Genomic DNA, 17,107 nt, shown 5'->3' with positions numbered 1-17,107 from the left:
ATTTACTTGTTGATTGATTCATTGAGATACCACATGGAATCAGCCCTTCTGGCCCTTCGAGCTGCACTGCCCTGCAATGGAAACCTAGCCCAATCACGGGACAATTTACAATGACCAATTAAATTTTGGGGCAACCTGAGGGGGATCTTCTTTGCTCAAAGGGTGGTGCATGAGCTGCCAGCAGACGTGGGTTCGATTGCAACACTTGGGAGAAGTTTGGGTAAGTACATGGATGGGAGGGGTAGGGAGGGGTATGGAGGACAATGGTGCAAGTGTGTGTCAGGCAGAATGACAGTTCAGCAGAGACAAGATGGGCCAAAGGGCCTGCATCTGTTCTGCGGCTGTCTGTGACTTATGAATCTACGACTCTAAGACACTATTTTGATGTGTGTGTTGCTCTGGATGAGAATGTTGCCTTTCAGGGTCCCTATCAAATCACTCACCTTAAAAATAATTATGGAGCTGGGGGGAGATTAGAGAGAGAATGAGAGGGCATTGCTAAGGCTGGGAAGGATTTGCAAACAGGAGTGAGAACTTTCAGGCCCAATATGAACCTTAAGTCTCAGTTTTACAGAGAAAGAAATGCAATCATGAAAAAAAGCTCACCAGCGGCTATTTCATTAGGAGTTGGAGGAGATATGGTATGTCACCAAAGACTCCAGCAAATTTCTACAGATTTATGGTGGAGAGCATGCTAACTGGTTATAACACCACCCGGCATGGAGCAGCCACTGCACAAGATCAGAAAAATCTGGAGAAGGTCGCAAACTCAGCCAGCTCCATCGTGGTCACTAACTTCTCCACCACTGAGGACATCTTCAAAAGGTGAAGCCTTAAGAAGGTGGCATCCATCATTAAGGATTTCCACCACCCAGGACTTGTCCTCCTCTCATTACTACATCAGGGAGGAGGTAAAAGAGCCTGAAGACACACATTCAGTGTTTCAGGAACAGCTACTTCCCATCCACTATCAGATTTCTCAATGGTCAATGAAGCCATGAACACCACCTCACTATAATTGTTCTCGTTTTGCACGACTTATTTATATCTGTGTGTATAAGGGAAGGTGACAGTAACTCAAATAACCACACGTTACAACAGTGATGTGCAGAAGAGCATCTCTGAACGCACAGCACATCGAACGTTGAGGTGGATGGGCTACAGCAGCAGAAGACCACAAACATACACTCCATGGACACTTTACTAGGCACATGAACATAGAGATGTCTGTTCTGGATCAGGAGATGATTGAGATGGACTCAAATGCCAAATAAGTGCTGAAGCTGCTGGACTTTGGCAAGCTTCTTCAATCTACAGGCCACACAGCCTTCATGACTCCTAACCTCTGAAGTTATTTCTGCAGTGCTCTTCGCATGATAAAATGACTAGGTTCCTGAAGTTTGTCATAGCCGGCGGAGACAGGTTGTGGTGGACAGTGGGCAAGTGCACCCACCACCTATCAAATGCTCCAGTGTTGTCCAGCTCTGGCCTTCAAGTGTAGCTTACTTACTAAGGCCGGTGGAGCTGTTTCTACTGACAGGAGAAGGGGCAAAGGTGGGTTACTGGTGCCTTAAAAATAGTCATTTTGGGCAGATGGGGCTTCTCAGCCGTGGTTGGCAGCAAATCGCGGAGAAGGAAAACTCTGATCTCAAACAGCCGCTGCCTTGCGGCTATACCCACTCATGGGGAAGGCTTCAGGAGTAAACCCTGAGGAAAAATCTGAAGCTGGAGTCCCCGAGGCAGTCCCACATTGAGTTCAATGCCGACTGGCAACGCCTGTGATGCTGCTGATACCAAACTGTATGGGTCTTTGTCGTTCCTTTGGATTTATCAGCTGTGTGGAGAGGAGGAGCATGCTACGCGGGCAACAGCTCGCTCTCCATATTGTACTGCCCTGACTTGCATATCACGTAGACAGCTGGGACGCAACATCTACAGTCAACCCCAAATGATGGAGGGCCCCAGAACGGCAGCAAGAAAAAAAAACCTGCACACAATAAAATGTTTAGTGGAAAGGTCAAATGCCTTGGTACCAGGTATGAGGTCAGAAACTTGGACATTGACCTTCCTTTGAAAGATAGGTACAACTAATGAGTTGTTGGGCCAGGTATTACGCAACCACAAAAAATGGGCTTCATAGTAAAATCGGCACACCTTGCAATCACTCACTGGTTGTCATGGCAGCTTCTAAATGAAGTTCAGACTGAATTGTTTACTTTCTGTACTCTTGTTATTAATTTAGGTAATTTACCTTTACAGAGCAAGATAAGGACTATGTTCTCGGAAAGAGAGCATTGATACCTCAACAATTGGTTCAGCTCCACTGACCTCTTCCTTCGAAACTGTCGATATCGTCATCTCCGTTTAAAAGGGGTATGAGGGTGGCAGAGTCACAGAACACAAGCAACCACCAGCATGTCCATGCTGATCACCAGCCACCCCTTTACACTCAGTGGCCACTTTATTAGGTACACCCGTACACCTGCTCGCTAATCAGCCATTCCTATGGCAGCAACTCAATGCATAAAAGCATGCTGATGTGGTCAAGAGGTTCATTTGTTTTTTCAGATCAATCATCAGAATGGGGGGAGAAATGTGATCTAAGTGACTTTGACTTGGCAGTTGGTGCCAGACTGGTGGTTTAAGTATCTCAAAAACTGCTGGCCTCCTGAGTTTTTCATGCACAACGCTCCCTGGGGTTTACTGCTGCAAAGAAACAAAAGACATCCAGTGAGTGGCAGTTCTGTGGGTGAAAATGCCTTGTTAATGAGAGAGGTCAGAGGAGAATGGCCAGACTGGTTCAAGCTGACGGGAGGGTGACAGTAACTCAGATAAACACGCATTACAACGGTGATGTGCAGAAGAGCATCTCTGAATGTACAACATGACAAACCTTGAAGAGGAGGAGCTACAGCAGCAGAAGACTGAAGATACACTTTGTGGCCGCTTTATTAACTACAAGAGTTACCTAATAATATGGCCACTGGGTACCTAGATAGCACACTCAAGAGAGTGGAAGAATTATCAAGTCAGGCAGCAGAAAATAAATTTCCTATCGGATACAAACCCAGTCTGTCTCCTTTCCTTTTTAGACAATCCACTCATTCCAGTAAATATACTCTGAAATGTTCTCAACGCCACTACATCTTGTGTTCGATAAGCAGGCTATACTTGCCCTTGTTCAATAAGTAGCACATTGCACATTTAGATGGAGACATAAGGTAAAGATTTTTACTCATGTATATGAAGGATGTAAGTAATAAAGTCAATTCAAATTCAAACTTACCATGCACAGCAACGCACTCAAAATACTGGAGGAACTCAGCAGGTCAGGCAGCATCCATGGAGGGGAATAAACAGTCAATATTTCAGGCAGAGGCCCTTCGTCAGGACTGGAAAGGAAGAGGGGAGAAGCCAGAATAAGAAGGTGAGGGGAAGGATGGAGGCACCAGGTGAGGGGGAAGGTGGATGGGTTGGGGGGGCATTGTGAGTAAGAAGCTGGGTGGTGATAGGTGGAACAGCTAAAGTGCTGAAGAAGAAAGCATCTGATAGGAAAGGACAGTGGGCCATGGAAGAAAGGGAAATAGGAGGAGAATGAGAAGGAGTTGGGCAAGTGAGGAGAAGACGAGGTGAGAGGGAGAACCACCCTCCTTATCCTCCCCCCCACCTTCTTATTCCATCTTCTTCCCCCTTCCTTTCCAGTCTGAAATGTCGACTGTTTATTCATTCCCATAGATGCTGCTCCAGTACTTTGAGTGTGTGGCCCTGGGTTTCCAGCAGCTACAGAATCTCTGGTGTTTCCCATCAATAATAACCCCATTTATGCCAGCAGTTGGTTGGTATGAGATTGACTTTGCTTTCCTTTGGTTTGCAGTTGCATTCCCGCTGAAAATCTCCTCAAGCAGCAACAAGGGCAGGAAAGGAGACCGGCCACTCGCAGTCCTTCATATACATGAGTGACTTGGCTTTCTTGGAGCTAAGAGAGATGGCACTTTGATTTAAAATGGACTTTTTGTTTTCTAACTGTGTTCTTTCTTCTAAAAATTGTGTATAATTTGTGTTTAGTTATGTTTTTCTTGCAAACAGTGCTTGTCTGACACCATGTGTCTGTGGTGCTCTGCAGGTAGGTTTTTCAGTGCACCTGTCTGCACATGGACTTGAGCAGATGACAATCAACTTGACTTTGACTTTGACTATGTATCTGCTTTAACAATGAGAGGTCCTGTTCAGCTATTGTGCATCAGTGACTGGAAGCATCCTGAGTTGAACAGAATCGGGGATCGTGACCAGGTAAATTTATCTTATTTATTTTGCAGTACAGTGAGGAGCCAGCCCTGCCAGCAACCCCACAACCCCAATTAATCCCAACCTGATCACAGGACAATGAGTTAACCTACCCAGTATGCCTTTGGACTGTGGGAGGAAACTGAAGGACCTGGGAGATCTCACGTATTCACCATATATTCACACATGGCTATTTGAGTTACTGTCACTTTCCTTATACACACAGATAAGTTGTGAAAAAAGAGAACAATTATAGTGAGGTAGTGTTCATTGCTTCATTAACAATTCAGGAATCTGAAAGCAGAGGGGAAGTAACTGTTCCTAAAACATTAAATGTGTCTTCAGGCTGCCTTACGTCCTCCCTGATGTAGGAATGAGAAGAGGGCAAGTCCTGGATGGTGGAAATCCTTAATGATGGATGCCACCTCCTTAAGGCTTCACCTTTTAAAGATGTTGTAATGGAGCTGGCTGAGCTTACAACCTTGGACAGCTTTCTCTGATCCTGCGGCCCCTCCATACCAAGCAGAGCCTCAAGCAGTGGGAAAGCCCTCCGTGGTACAGAGACTCATCACAGAACAGCACCGGAACTGAACGCCAAACTCCGAATGCCTCGAACTGTAATAGTGTCGCACTAACTGCCGCGCGATCGTGGCATAATTGGCACTTGGTTCTAAAGGACAAGATTACGAAGGACGTTGAGCCAGGCCTGGTATTCCACACTGGGAAGGAACCCAGAGCGACACACACAGAATGCTGGAGGAACTCAGCAGGATAGGCCTCATCTATGCAAATGAACGAAGGGTCAACATTTCAGTCCAAGACCCTTCATCAGGACTGGGAAGGAAGGGGGGAAGAAGCAGGATATGAAGGTGAGTGGAGGGGAAGAAATACAGGCTGGCAGGTGATAGGAGACACCAGGTGGGTGGGGGAGGGGGATGAAGTAAGGAGCTGGGGGATGATAGATGGAAAAGACAAAGGGAGGCGGAGGAAGGAGTGAGAATCAGGTTTAATATCACTGACATATGTGCTCACAATGCATCTGGCTGACTCTACAACCCTCGGCAGCTTTTCCCGATCCTGGATATTGGAGCCTCCAGACCAGGCGGTGACGTAACCAGTCAGAGTGCTCTCCACCATACACCTACAGAAGTCTGCAAGAGTCTTTGGTAACATACCAAATTTCCCCAAGCACTTAGCCACTGGAATGCCTCCTTCATGATTGCATCAATGTGTTGGGCGCAGGATAGACCTTCACTCCTGCCGAAGGGTTTTGGCTGTACTTTTTTTCCTTGGTGCCGTGTTGCCTGGCCTGCTGAGTTCCTCCACCATTTTGTGTGTGTTCCTCAGATTTCCAGCATCTGCAGGTTTTCTCTGGTTTGTAGAGCCTCTGAGATGTTGACACCCAGAAACCTGAACCTCCTTGTACAGGTGTATCTAATAAAGTGGCCACAGAGCGCAGAGCTTCTGTTTCTCCAACATCAGCAGGACAACATGAACTGGTTCTACATCTCAGATCTGCTTCATGATCCTTTGTTCAAAATTGTTTGTTACTGTAAAAAGAAGTCATTGTGGTTTGAGGCAATTCACTGCGTGTGAAGAGTTTTGAAGTAGTTCTGAGATACAATAAGATGTTTCAAAGCCATGGTACAAAATATGCTCTGAGATAACTTGGCGCCCAGTGGTTAGAACTGCAATGGGATTACTTATTAGATGTCTTGATACCTTGCCCATCAGATAATCTTTTGGTGGGACTTGGTGTCTCAACCAATGTTTAGACTTTTAGTTCCTTTCTTTGTCTTTGAGCTTCCTTGCTGATGCTATCGCCTAGTTCAGAGGCAGGATAGTTTGTTCTACATCAAATCATTAACGCCACTGGCCATTCACACCACCTCGAGGGGCCAAATGGCCTCATTTGCTCCTATGTTTTATCAACTTGTTTTAAGAGTTAAATCCATGACTTCTAATCATCAATGTCCTGATGGAGGGTCTCAATTGTTAATTCATTTCCACAGGTGCTGCCTGACCTGCTGAGTTCCTCCGGCATTTTGGGTGTGCTGTTCTGGATTTACAGCATTTGCAGAATCTCTTGTGATCAAGACTTCTAAAGATGATTTCCACAATTTACTCCCTGCTTGCTTCTCTCTCCTGTTCATCCTAGATCTTCCTTCAGCCGAGAGAAAGGTGATTCCTCCTCTTCAGCCACCTTCTTTTCATTGTTCATTTCTGCCCGCCACTGACCTTTCCCTTATGATTATGTTGATTATGATTATGAGGACATGGAGTCCTCTTTTATTGTCATTTAGTAATGCGTGCATTAAGAAATGATAAAATGTTTTTCCAGAATGATATCACGAAAACACATGGCAAACCGACTTAAAAGCTAACAAAAGCCACATAATTATAACATATAGTTACAACAGTGCAAAACAATATCGTAATTTGATAAGAACAGGCCATGGTACAGTAAAAGTCTCTAAGTCTCTCGAAAGTCCCATCATCTCACGCAGACGGTGAACCTCCAGCGCCGCCAATTTGCCGGTGCAGCATCCTGGAAGCATCCGACCACAGTCCGACTCCGAGTCCGTCCGAAAAACTCCGAGCCTCCGACCGCCTCTCGACACCGAGCACGGAGCACCATCCCTGCTGAGCGCTTCGACCCCGGCCCCGGCAACAGGCAATAGGCAAAGCCGAGGATTTGGGGCCTTCGTCTCCGGAGATTCTCGATTGCACAGTAGCAGCGGCAGCGAAGCGGGCATTTCAGAAGTTACTCAAGATGTTCCTCTGCTCTTCTTATGGCTGTCTCCATCAAATCCGGATTGTGCTCGGCACCCCTAGTTACACATATTGATATCCTTTGTACAATCCTAGTGGCCCCTGGCTATATTCGTAATCAAATGCCGAACTAAACTCATCCCTCCTGTCTATACAACGCCATATCCTGCACACTCATGTGCCTGCCTTAGAGTTTCTACTGTTTCTGCCTCCACCGCCGCCCCACATATCCACCAATCTCTGTATAAAGTTCGTGCCCTACATATTTCCTTTGACTTTCCCCCTCTCATATTAAGTACATGCCCCCTGGTATTAGACACTTGAACCCTAGTACAGAGTTACCACTGACACAGCAGCATGGCGATTAGCATAATGCTGTTAGAGTGGCAGACCCCCACGTTCAGTTCCCACTACTGTCTGTAAGGAGTTTGTACGTTCTTCCTGTGACCGCTGTCTGTAAGGAGTTTGTACGTTCTTCCTGTGACCGCGTGGGTTTCCTCTGGGTGCTCCTGTTCCCTCCTACATTCCGAAGAGCTACGCGTGAGTAGGTCTATTTAGTGGTTGTAATTTGGTGACTCAGGCTCGTTGGGACGGAAGAGCCTGTTACTGTGCAGTATTTCTACATCTAGTCTATCTTTGCCTCTCAGAATTTTATAAACCTCTATCAGTTCTCCCCTCAGCCTCCGACATGCCAGAGAAAACAACCTAACTTTGTTTATCCAGGCAGCATCCTGGTAAACCTCTCCTGCACCCTCTGCGAAGCCTCATCATCGTTCCTATAGTAGGATGTTCAGAAATGAACGCGAAGGTTAAACATCAGTTTTATTTGTTACATGTACGTCGAAACATGCAGTGAATGTGTTAGAACGATGAGTCACGTACACGTTGGGCAGCTTACAGGGCAGGAGCGACAAGCCAGCCCAATGAGACGAAATACACGCGCACTCGAAAGAACACGCTAAAAGAGAGGGCCTCCCACACGTCGGAGGCCCAATCGATTTACTGCACCATCGATCGGCCACGGGCGCACCCGCAATATTCTCACAACCGACCTGGTGTGGTAGTGTCCAACTCTGGAATGTTGTAGGAAGGGAGCATTTTCAGGAAATGCACGTACTCACAGGGGGCGTGTACGGACAGCAGTGGGAAATGAACCCCAGCTGCTTGTAAAATATTGTAATAACTGTAATACTACAGATGAAGCTTTACAGGAGTTTTATAAAGACCAGAATCAGGCCATTTGGCCCTTCAATCCTGCTCCATGGCTGATCTACTATCCTTTTCAGCCCATTCTCCTGTCTTCATCCCATAACCTTTGACACCCTTACTAATCAATAACCTATCAGTCTCCACTTTAAATATACAGTACACGAAAACTTGGCCTGTTAGTCAAGTGACAATAAACGTCACTTCATATTCCAGATTCACCACCCTCTGGCTAAAGAAATTCCTTCTTATCTCTGTTCTATAGGGACGTCACTCTATTCTGAGGCTGTGCCCTCTGGTCTTAGATTCCCCTATTGGGGAAACATCATCTCCATGTCCATTCTATCTGGGCCTTTCAATACTGAATAGGTGTCAATGAAATCTGCTCACATTAAGTACAGGCCCAGAGCCATCAAACGTGTCTCATATGTAACACTTTCACTCCTGAGATCATTCTCTTGAACCTTCTCTGGACTCTCTATAATGCCATCACACCCTTTCTCAGCTAAAGGGCTCAAAACTGCTCACAATGATCCAAATGCGGTGTGACCAATGCCTGATAAAGCCTCAGCTGCAACATAACTTCCTGGCTCCTGTACTCAATTCATGGACTAGTAACGGCCATCATGCTCCATGTCTTCCTTACCTCCCCATCAACCTGTGCAGCCACTTCCCCGGTGCTAAACCTCTGACAAACCCTTTGGTGTCTGGTGAGTAGAGATGGATTTTAGTGTATTCACTCACTGCCCTAAAATAGCTGCATTCCACCACAGAGACGATATCAGGAAGGAACAGGTGCAGAGTTACTGATAAACCAATTCAATAAGACAAGTAAGTTAATCAGCAATAGACAGTGATTATGGCTTTATTCAGACGTAACTTATTGGGAGCAGTGTAGTGAAGACTGAAGACAGAAACCCTTACCCCCACACATACTAATTTTTATGTAATTCAGTTTAAATAACTTGATTGCATATGCTTATATATGATTACAAAGGCCCTTTAAGGGTGTCAGAGCCAGATGGGGCTTTAGTGGAGATAAGTTCCCACTCGCTATTACATGCTCCCAATGGCATGCGCCTCAAATAGCCTCTGACAGTGAAGTCCATCTCCTGGCTTTCATGCGTGGCTTAGCTTCTAAGCCTGGTGGACATATTTCTATTGTCAGGAGAAGGGGCAAAGGCAGGCTATTGGCACCTTAAAACCAGTCGCTTTGGGCAGATGGGGCTTATCAGCCGCGGCTGGTAGCTCACCTAGGAGAAGTAAGACTCTGATCTCAAACCTCTGCTGTCTTGTGGCTATACCCACTCACGGGGAAGCCTTCAGGATTAAACCCCGAGGGAAAAATCCAGACCTGGAGTCCCTATGGCAGCCCTACGTTGAGTCCAACGCTGACTGGCTACTCTTGCGATGATGCTGGTGCCAAACCGTATCCTCCTCTGCCATTCCTTTGGATTCATCAGCTGTGTGGAGAGGCAGGACCTGCCGCATGGACAACAGCTTGCTCTCCAAATCGTACTGCTTTGGCTTGTGTACACGTAGACAGCTAGGACACACCATTCATGGTTGAACCCGACCAACAGGTGGCTTCTGATATGATTCGGGAGATTGACAGAATCATGCAGCATAGAGACAGGACCTTTGGCCCTCCGTGTTGATGCTGACCCATCTACAGCAATCCCATTTTCCAGCACGTGGTCTATAACATTCTATACCTTTGCAATTTGAGACTTTGACAGATGTTTCTCAAAAGTTACGGGCCTTTCTGACTGCACCACCACCTCAGGCAGAGTGTCCCAGATTCCAAAACCCCTCTGGGTGAACATAGAACATAGAAATCTACAGCACTTTACAGGCCCTTCGGCCCACAATGTTGTGCGAGCAACATTGAAACTATTCTTCCTCCTGTGCCTTTGGATTGGTACACCTCTGCTGTGGGACAAAATTGACTGCTATACGTATATCTATGCCCTTCATAATTGGTACATGAGGTCCTCCTTCAGTCTCTTCAGCTGTGAAAAACCAGACCATAAGAATAGGAGCAGAATTAGGCTGTTCGGCCCATCGAGCCTGCTTCATCATTCCATCATTACTTACGTAATTACTTACACTTATCACCCCTACAGGGACATAAGACTCTGAAAGTAGCTTGCCAGAGTCCTCTGTCCAGGGGAAGCCTTTCACGTCGTCACCACCTTCTTGGTGTATCCTCCCTCTCTCAGGGACGAGTTTTTAGAGCTCTGTTAGCGTTTCTGCCCCATGCCCAACCCACGCCCTTGCACAGCCAGGCTTGGCATCTTCCATGGCAGAGTTGCCATTCCATCATGGCTGATTTACTATCCCTCTCAACCACATTTTCCTGCCTTCTCCCCGTAACCTTTGGGACCCTGACTAAACAAGAACCTGTTAAACTCCAGAGACCCAGCCTCTCCAGTCTCTCCTCATAATGGAAATGTTGCAGCCCGGGCAACATCCTGTTGAACTTCTGTACCCTCAACAGCACAGTCCATCTTTCCCAGAGCAAAGACCAGAACTATACACACTATGTGACCACCCTGGCGAATGAAGGCAACTCTTCTTTCTTCTTCTCCATCTTGTTTTACAATAGTTGGCACTCAGTTTAATGGTGCATTACTGCCACTTTCTGCTCTTGTGTGTGCAATAGACTTACATTCTAAATCCCTTCACCCAATCTCTCACACACAAACACACACACACACACACACACATACCCTAACCTACACCTTATCCTCCCATCTTTGGCCATCCTAGTACCCTTTTCCTGCTTATCCATCACAACCTATAAAAAAACCCCTTCACACCTTAAGAAAACTAAAAATACCCTAACCTGTGCACTCTCACCTGTGCCCATCAACCCTTTTAATGTGAATTCCTGCACCCTCAATTCCCTTAGATTAATTCTCATCATCTCTCTCTGTATCCCATACTTCCTGCAACTCAGGACTACATGTTCTACTGACTCCTCTTCCTCACACAATCCTGCCTGGTGTTTCCCTATCAATTTCAATGAACTCAGAGAGTTTACAGTACAAAACCAGGCCCTTCAGCCCAACCCCTCCGCGCTGACCAACATGCCTACCTGAGCTAACCCCATCTGCCCGCATTTGGTGAATGCCCTGGGAGTTGTGCAATCACTTGGATGATGTTGTCCCTGGGGGTTGTCTATTGTTTGGTCCTCAGGTGTTTGTAGAGGCTGATCTGTTGCAGTGTGGCCAAGAGTAAGTGGTGCCTGTGGCCATCAAACTTTACAACTCCTCCCTTGGAGGGTCAGACACTCTGAGCCAATAGGCTGGTCCTGGACTTATTTCCATCTGGCATAATTTACATACAATTATTTAATTATTTATGGTTTTCTATTGCTATATTTATACTCTATTCTTGGTTGGTGCAACTGTAACGAAATCCAATTTCCCTCGGGATCAATAATGTATGTCTATCTATCTATCTATCTATCTATCTAGTGGTCGTGTCTTTTGCTTGTTCAGTCCCTTCTTTTGCAGCTGCACATAGCAGAGGGCTTTATCATGCAGCGTAGCTCCCTCTTAAACAGATTTCCTCCAGGTGGAATGGATCTTCCCAGTCTTTCCATGCAGATAGATTGTAGACCAGTACAGCAGAGATGCACACCCTTCAGCCCACAAGGTTGTGCCAAGCCAATGAATAATAAGCTAATCTCTTCTGCCTACACAATGTCCATAACCTTTCATTTTCCTCACATTCACATACCTATCTAAAGTCCCTAAAGCCTCTACCGCCACCCCAGGCAGCACGTTTGAGGCCTCCACCACTCTTTGAGTAAAAGAAACTTGCCCCTCACATCTCCTTTGAAATTATCCCCTCTCACTTCAAATGCATGTCCTCTGGTGTGAGACATTTCAACCCTGGGAAAATGTGTTGAAAACAGATGTAATGTTGAATTTCTTCAGGCTGATTTTGAAGTGTTTCCTTTGCCCACCAGTGGCTCCATGACCTTCCTTCAGCTAGGAGAAGGGATCTGTTTGGGGAGACGTATTGTCCTTCAAAAACTTTTCTATCCATGTACATTTATGACATAGACCTGTAGAACACAGAAACAGGCCCTTCGGCCCACAATGTTGTATGATGCCTAATTACACTAATCCTTTCTGCCTGTACAAGGCCCATTTGCTTCCATTCTCACATTTCTCATTTACTGATGTAAGAACTTCTCAAATGGCTCTATTATACTTGCTGCCACCAATCCCCCCCCACCCCCCACTCCAGCAGTGCATTGCAGGTCCCCATCACTCTCCGTGTTAAAAAAATTGCCTCACACATCTCTTCGAACATATCCTTTGTCACCTTAAATACCCTCTGGTATTAGATATTTCGACCTCTGTGAAATATATACTGGCTGTCTACTCTTTCTATCCTTCTCACAACTTTAAAAACATCTATCGGGTCTCCTCTCAGCCTTCACTGCTCCAGAGAAAACAGCCCAAGATATAGCTTACAACTTGTAACCTTTAATAGTTTTTATTAACTTGTAGCACATAACCTTTAATCCAGTTAGGATCCCTATAACCCTCTTCTGCATTTTTAAATGTCTTCAAAACATAATTGTACTTGCCTCAACTACTTCCTCAGGCAGGTAGTTCCATACACTGACCACTCTCTGTATGAAAAACTTGCCCCTTTAAATCTTTCCCTTCCCACTCTAAACCTGTGCACTCCAGCTTTAGACTTCTCGACCCTGGTAAAAGATATCTGGCCTTGAGAATGGTCCTGGGAATGAAAGAGTTAACTTAGGAGGAGCATTTGATAGCTTTGGGCCTGTAGTCACTGGAGTTTTGAGGAATTAACCTAGCGAATGTTGAAAGGCCTAGATAGAGTGCATGTGGAGAGGATGTTTACAGTAGTGGGGATCGGGGGAGGAGTCTTGGACCAGAGGAAACAACCTCAGAATAAAAGGATGTCCCTTTGGAACAGAGATGAGGAGGAATTTCTTTAGCTAAAGGGTGGTGAATTTGTGGAACTCATTGCCATTGACAGCTGTTGAGGGCAAACCACTGGGTAGATTTAAAGCACAGGTTGATAGGTTCTTGGTTAGTACGGGTGTCAAGGCATAGGGAGAAGACAGGAGAATGGGGTTGAAGGAGAAAGGAGAACAGGTATGATTGAATGGCCGAGCGGACTTGATAGACTGAATGGCTTAATTCTGCTCCTATGTCTTATGGTCTTATGGACCATTCACCCTATGTATGTCCTTTGTGATTTTCTAAGATGTTTACCACCCTATAGGGCCACCTGTCACCCACCTTTGCTCTGGAGAAAACAGTCCCAGCCTGTCCAGTCGCTCATTATAACTTGAGCCCCATAGTTCCTTTGATTCCTTTCTAGTTTAATAATATCCTTCTGATAGTTCTGTATGGCACTTACAACAGGACAGAATATTCCAGCAGCAATTTTGCCAACATTTTGTTCAGCTGTAACATGACTTATTCAGCGTGCCAAGATTCAGGGTTCAAGTTTATTAATCACATGTACATCCACAAATGCGCTGTTGGCATTAACAGCTAACACACCTGAGGCTGTGCTGGGGGCAGCCTGCAAGCGTTTGGGTGCCAACACAGCCTTCCCGCGATGCTCGCCAGACACCACCGAGCACAATACACAACAACAATAACAGCAAAAGCAAACTCCGCTCCTCTCTCCCACCCACCCACATACCCCAGGACGCATACCAGCCGAGGGACTCAGGCCTGCAGACACCTGGCTTCGACCTCCCCAGTGGACCCACAGGGATTCATTGACTCAGCTCCGGCCAGTGGGCCTTGACTACCAGTACTTGCTTACTGCTCATCGCCCTGCTGGTGTTCAGGGCAACAGTGAAGGTTCTCCATCTCTGGCGCTGTTCAGGCCTTCCTTCATCGTGTCAGTAGCTTCCTCACAGTTTTCACTTCTTCACTACTGTCAGTCATGCAAGTCCCGGGAAGAGAGTCAGGAATACCATAGCACTCAGATGTCGAAGGATTCTTCATTGCTGTTTCTGTAACAATTTAGTTTTACCAGTCAGGGTTGGTAGCTCTGAGCTGAATCCCTGAACCTGGAGAACAGGTCGTCTAGTCTCTCATTATGGCCACTACCCTTTGACCTGTTTGGAGCCAAAGTGAAAATCCCTGACTCCAGCCAACACAGCTCTCTGGGTCGTTGAGGCACACAAGCCTACAAACCACAACAAGGTTGTGGTCCTTTTGGAGGTAAATTGCTAAAGAAGAGAACCAGTGGGGTAGAAGCTCGTTGAATTGGCCAGACGGGATCTTTCTACTGCCAAAGCTATGATGGCTAGCTTTCATTACTCCCTCACCATAAACACAAGAGATTCTGCAGACCAACACACACAAAACACTGGAGGAACTCAGCAGGTCAGTGAGCGTTCAGGGAAGAGAATAGATAGTCAACGTTTTGGGCTGAGGCCCTTTATCAGGGCTAATGGAGGTCTCATTTCGGCGCTATCTTGCTTTCTAGACTATAAGACTGTAAGACCTAGAAGCAGAATTTGGCCATTCAGTCCTTCCAGTCTTCTCCACCATTCCATCATGACTGATTTATTATCCCTATTAATCCCATTTCTCCTGCCCTCTCCCTGTATCCTTTGATGACTTTACTAAGCTGGAACCTATCAACATCTGCTTTAAATATAGCCAATAAATTGGCCTCCACAGCCGTCTGTGACAATGAATTCTGCATATTCACCACTCTCTGGCTAAAGATTTTCCTCCTTGTACTTAATATAATTCCTTTTCTAAAGTGACAATTATCCACCCCCACCATTACACCTTCTCTACTTCCCCTCCATTTCTAGTTCATTAAATACTTGTCATATGCTCCCTTTCAGCCAAACCTCCATCTCTCTTGACATGCAATGTCCCTTTGTACTTTTCATCCATTGTTCACCTTTATTGGACCGAACTCTCATTACTTCACATTTGAGTGACTGCCACTTGTGAAATGTAGACCTCACTGCAATTAAATGTTCCTAGCCTACCTTCTCAGGTCCTACCAATCGACATTGAACTTGGCTTTCCCCTGAACTTGGGACCTTAATTTCTCTCCCATTGATGTTCTTTCCCATAACTACTGTCATCATAATGTTAATAGTGGATCATAAGTGGAGAGACCGTTGTCATGCCCGATGCCGGCCCCCTAGGCCTGAGTCGACGTAGTAGTAGTAGTAGTAGTAGTCCCATAGCTACCTTGAAAATTGGTAACTCCCTCAGGAATGCTCTCCCAGGGACACGCCATCTGTTGCCAATCTCCCTTCCCAAAGTTGAGTCCATTAGTGGCATGGTTAGCGTAATGCTTAATACTGCCAGCGATCAAGGTTCAATTCCCGCCAATGTCTGTAAGGAGATTTTACAATCATATCACACTTGAACTTACTACAACTATTTCCACTGAAAGGGAGGCTTAACCTTGATCTTTGAATGATAAAATATTTAAAAAATGAACAAAGAACAATGAACTTTCACGTTTATTGTCTTCACCAGCTCATACAACACTTAAAAACTCGTCCCATTAGCTTCAATAGTGTAGACTACAATATACAGCTGCTTCAGAATAGCTCCTGAAGGTTGTTATAGACTGGGGGAGGTACAGAGCATAAGCCCCCACTGCCTACTAAATGTTCCCGATGGCATGCATCTGAAATAGCTTTTGACAACCAAGTCCAGCTCCTGGCCTTCATGTGTGGCTGCCAAGCTTGGCAGAACAGTTTCTACTTACAGGAGAAGGGGAGAAGGTGAGTTACTGGCAGCTTAAAAGCTGTCGCTTCGGGCAGATGGGGCTCCTCAGTCACGGTCAGCAGCTCATCGAGGAGAAGGAAAAGTTTGACCTCAAACTTCCACCGCCTTGTAGCTATACCCGTTCATAGAGAAGGCTTTGGGAGTAAACCCAAAGAAAAACCTGGAGCTCGAGTCCCCCAAGGCAGTTCGACATTGAGCTCAACAATGACCGGTAACTCCTGCAATGCTGCTGGTGCCAAAGTGTAGCGGTCTCCGCTGTTCCTTTGGATTCAGCAACTGTGTAGAGAGGAGGAGCCTGATGCATGGGCAACAGCTTATTCCCCATATCATACTGCTCTGGCTTGTGTGTCACATAGACAGCTAGGACATATCCATGGTTGACCCTGAGCAACGGGGGGCCTCAATATTATAAGACCATAAGACACAGGAGCAGATTCAGGCCATTTGGTCCATTGAGTCAGCTCTGCCATTCAGTCACGACTCATCCTGTTTTCCCTCCTCAGCCCACTCCCCGACCTTCTCCCTGTAACTTTTGATACCATGTCCAATCAAAAACCTATCAAGCTCTGCCTTAAATATACCCAACAACCTGGCCTCCACAGCTGCCTGTGGTAATAAATTCCACAAATTCAGCACCCACTGGTTAAAGAAATTTTTTTGCATCTCTGTTTTAAATGGATGCTCCACTATCCTGAGTCTGTGCCCTCTTGTCCTAGACTCCCCCACCATGGGAAACATCCTTTCCACATCTACTCTGTCCAGGCCTTTCAACATTTGAAAGGTTTCAATGAGATCCACCCTCATCCTTCTAAATTCCAGTGAGTACAGACCCAGAGCTATCAAACGTTCCTTATATGACAACTCTTTATTCCCGCAATCATTCTTGATGAACCTCCTTTGAACCCTCTCCAATGCTGGCACATCTTTTCTTAGATGACGAGCCCAAAACTGTTCACAATACTCATGGAGAAACCTCTCCTGTGCCTTATAAAGCCTCAGCATCACATTCCTGCTCTTGTATTCTGGACCACTTGAAATGAATGCTAACATTGCATTTGCTT

Source organism: Mobula hypostoma, chromosome 4 (genome assembly GCF_963921235.1).
Source record: "Mobula hypostoma chromosome 4, sMobHyp1.1, whole genome shotgun sequence".
Lineage (NCBI taxonomy): Eukaryota > Metazoa > Chordata > Chondrichthyes > Myliobatiformes > Myliobatidae > Mobula > Mobula hypostoma.
Note: the sequence above shows the minus strand (reverse complement) of the source record.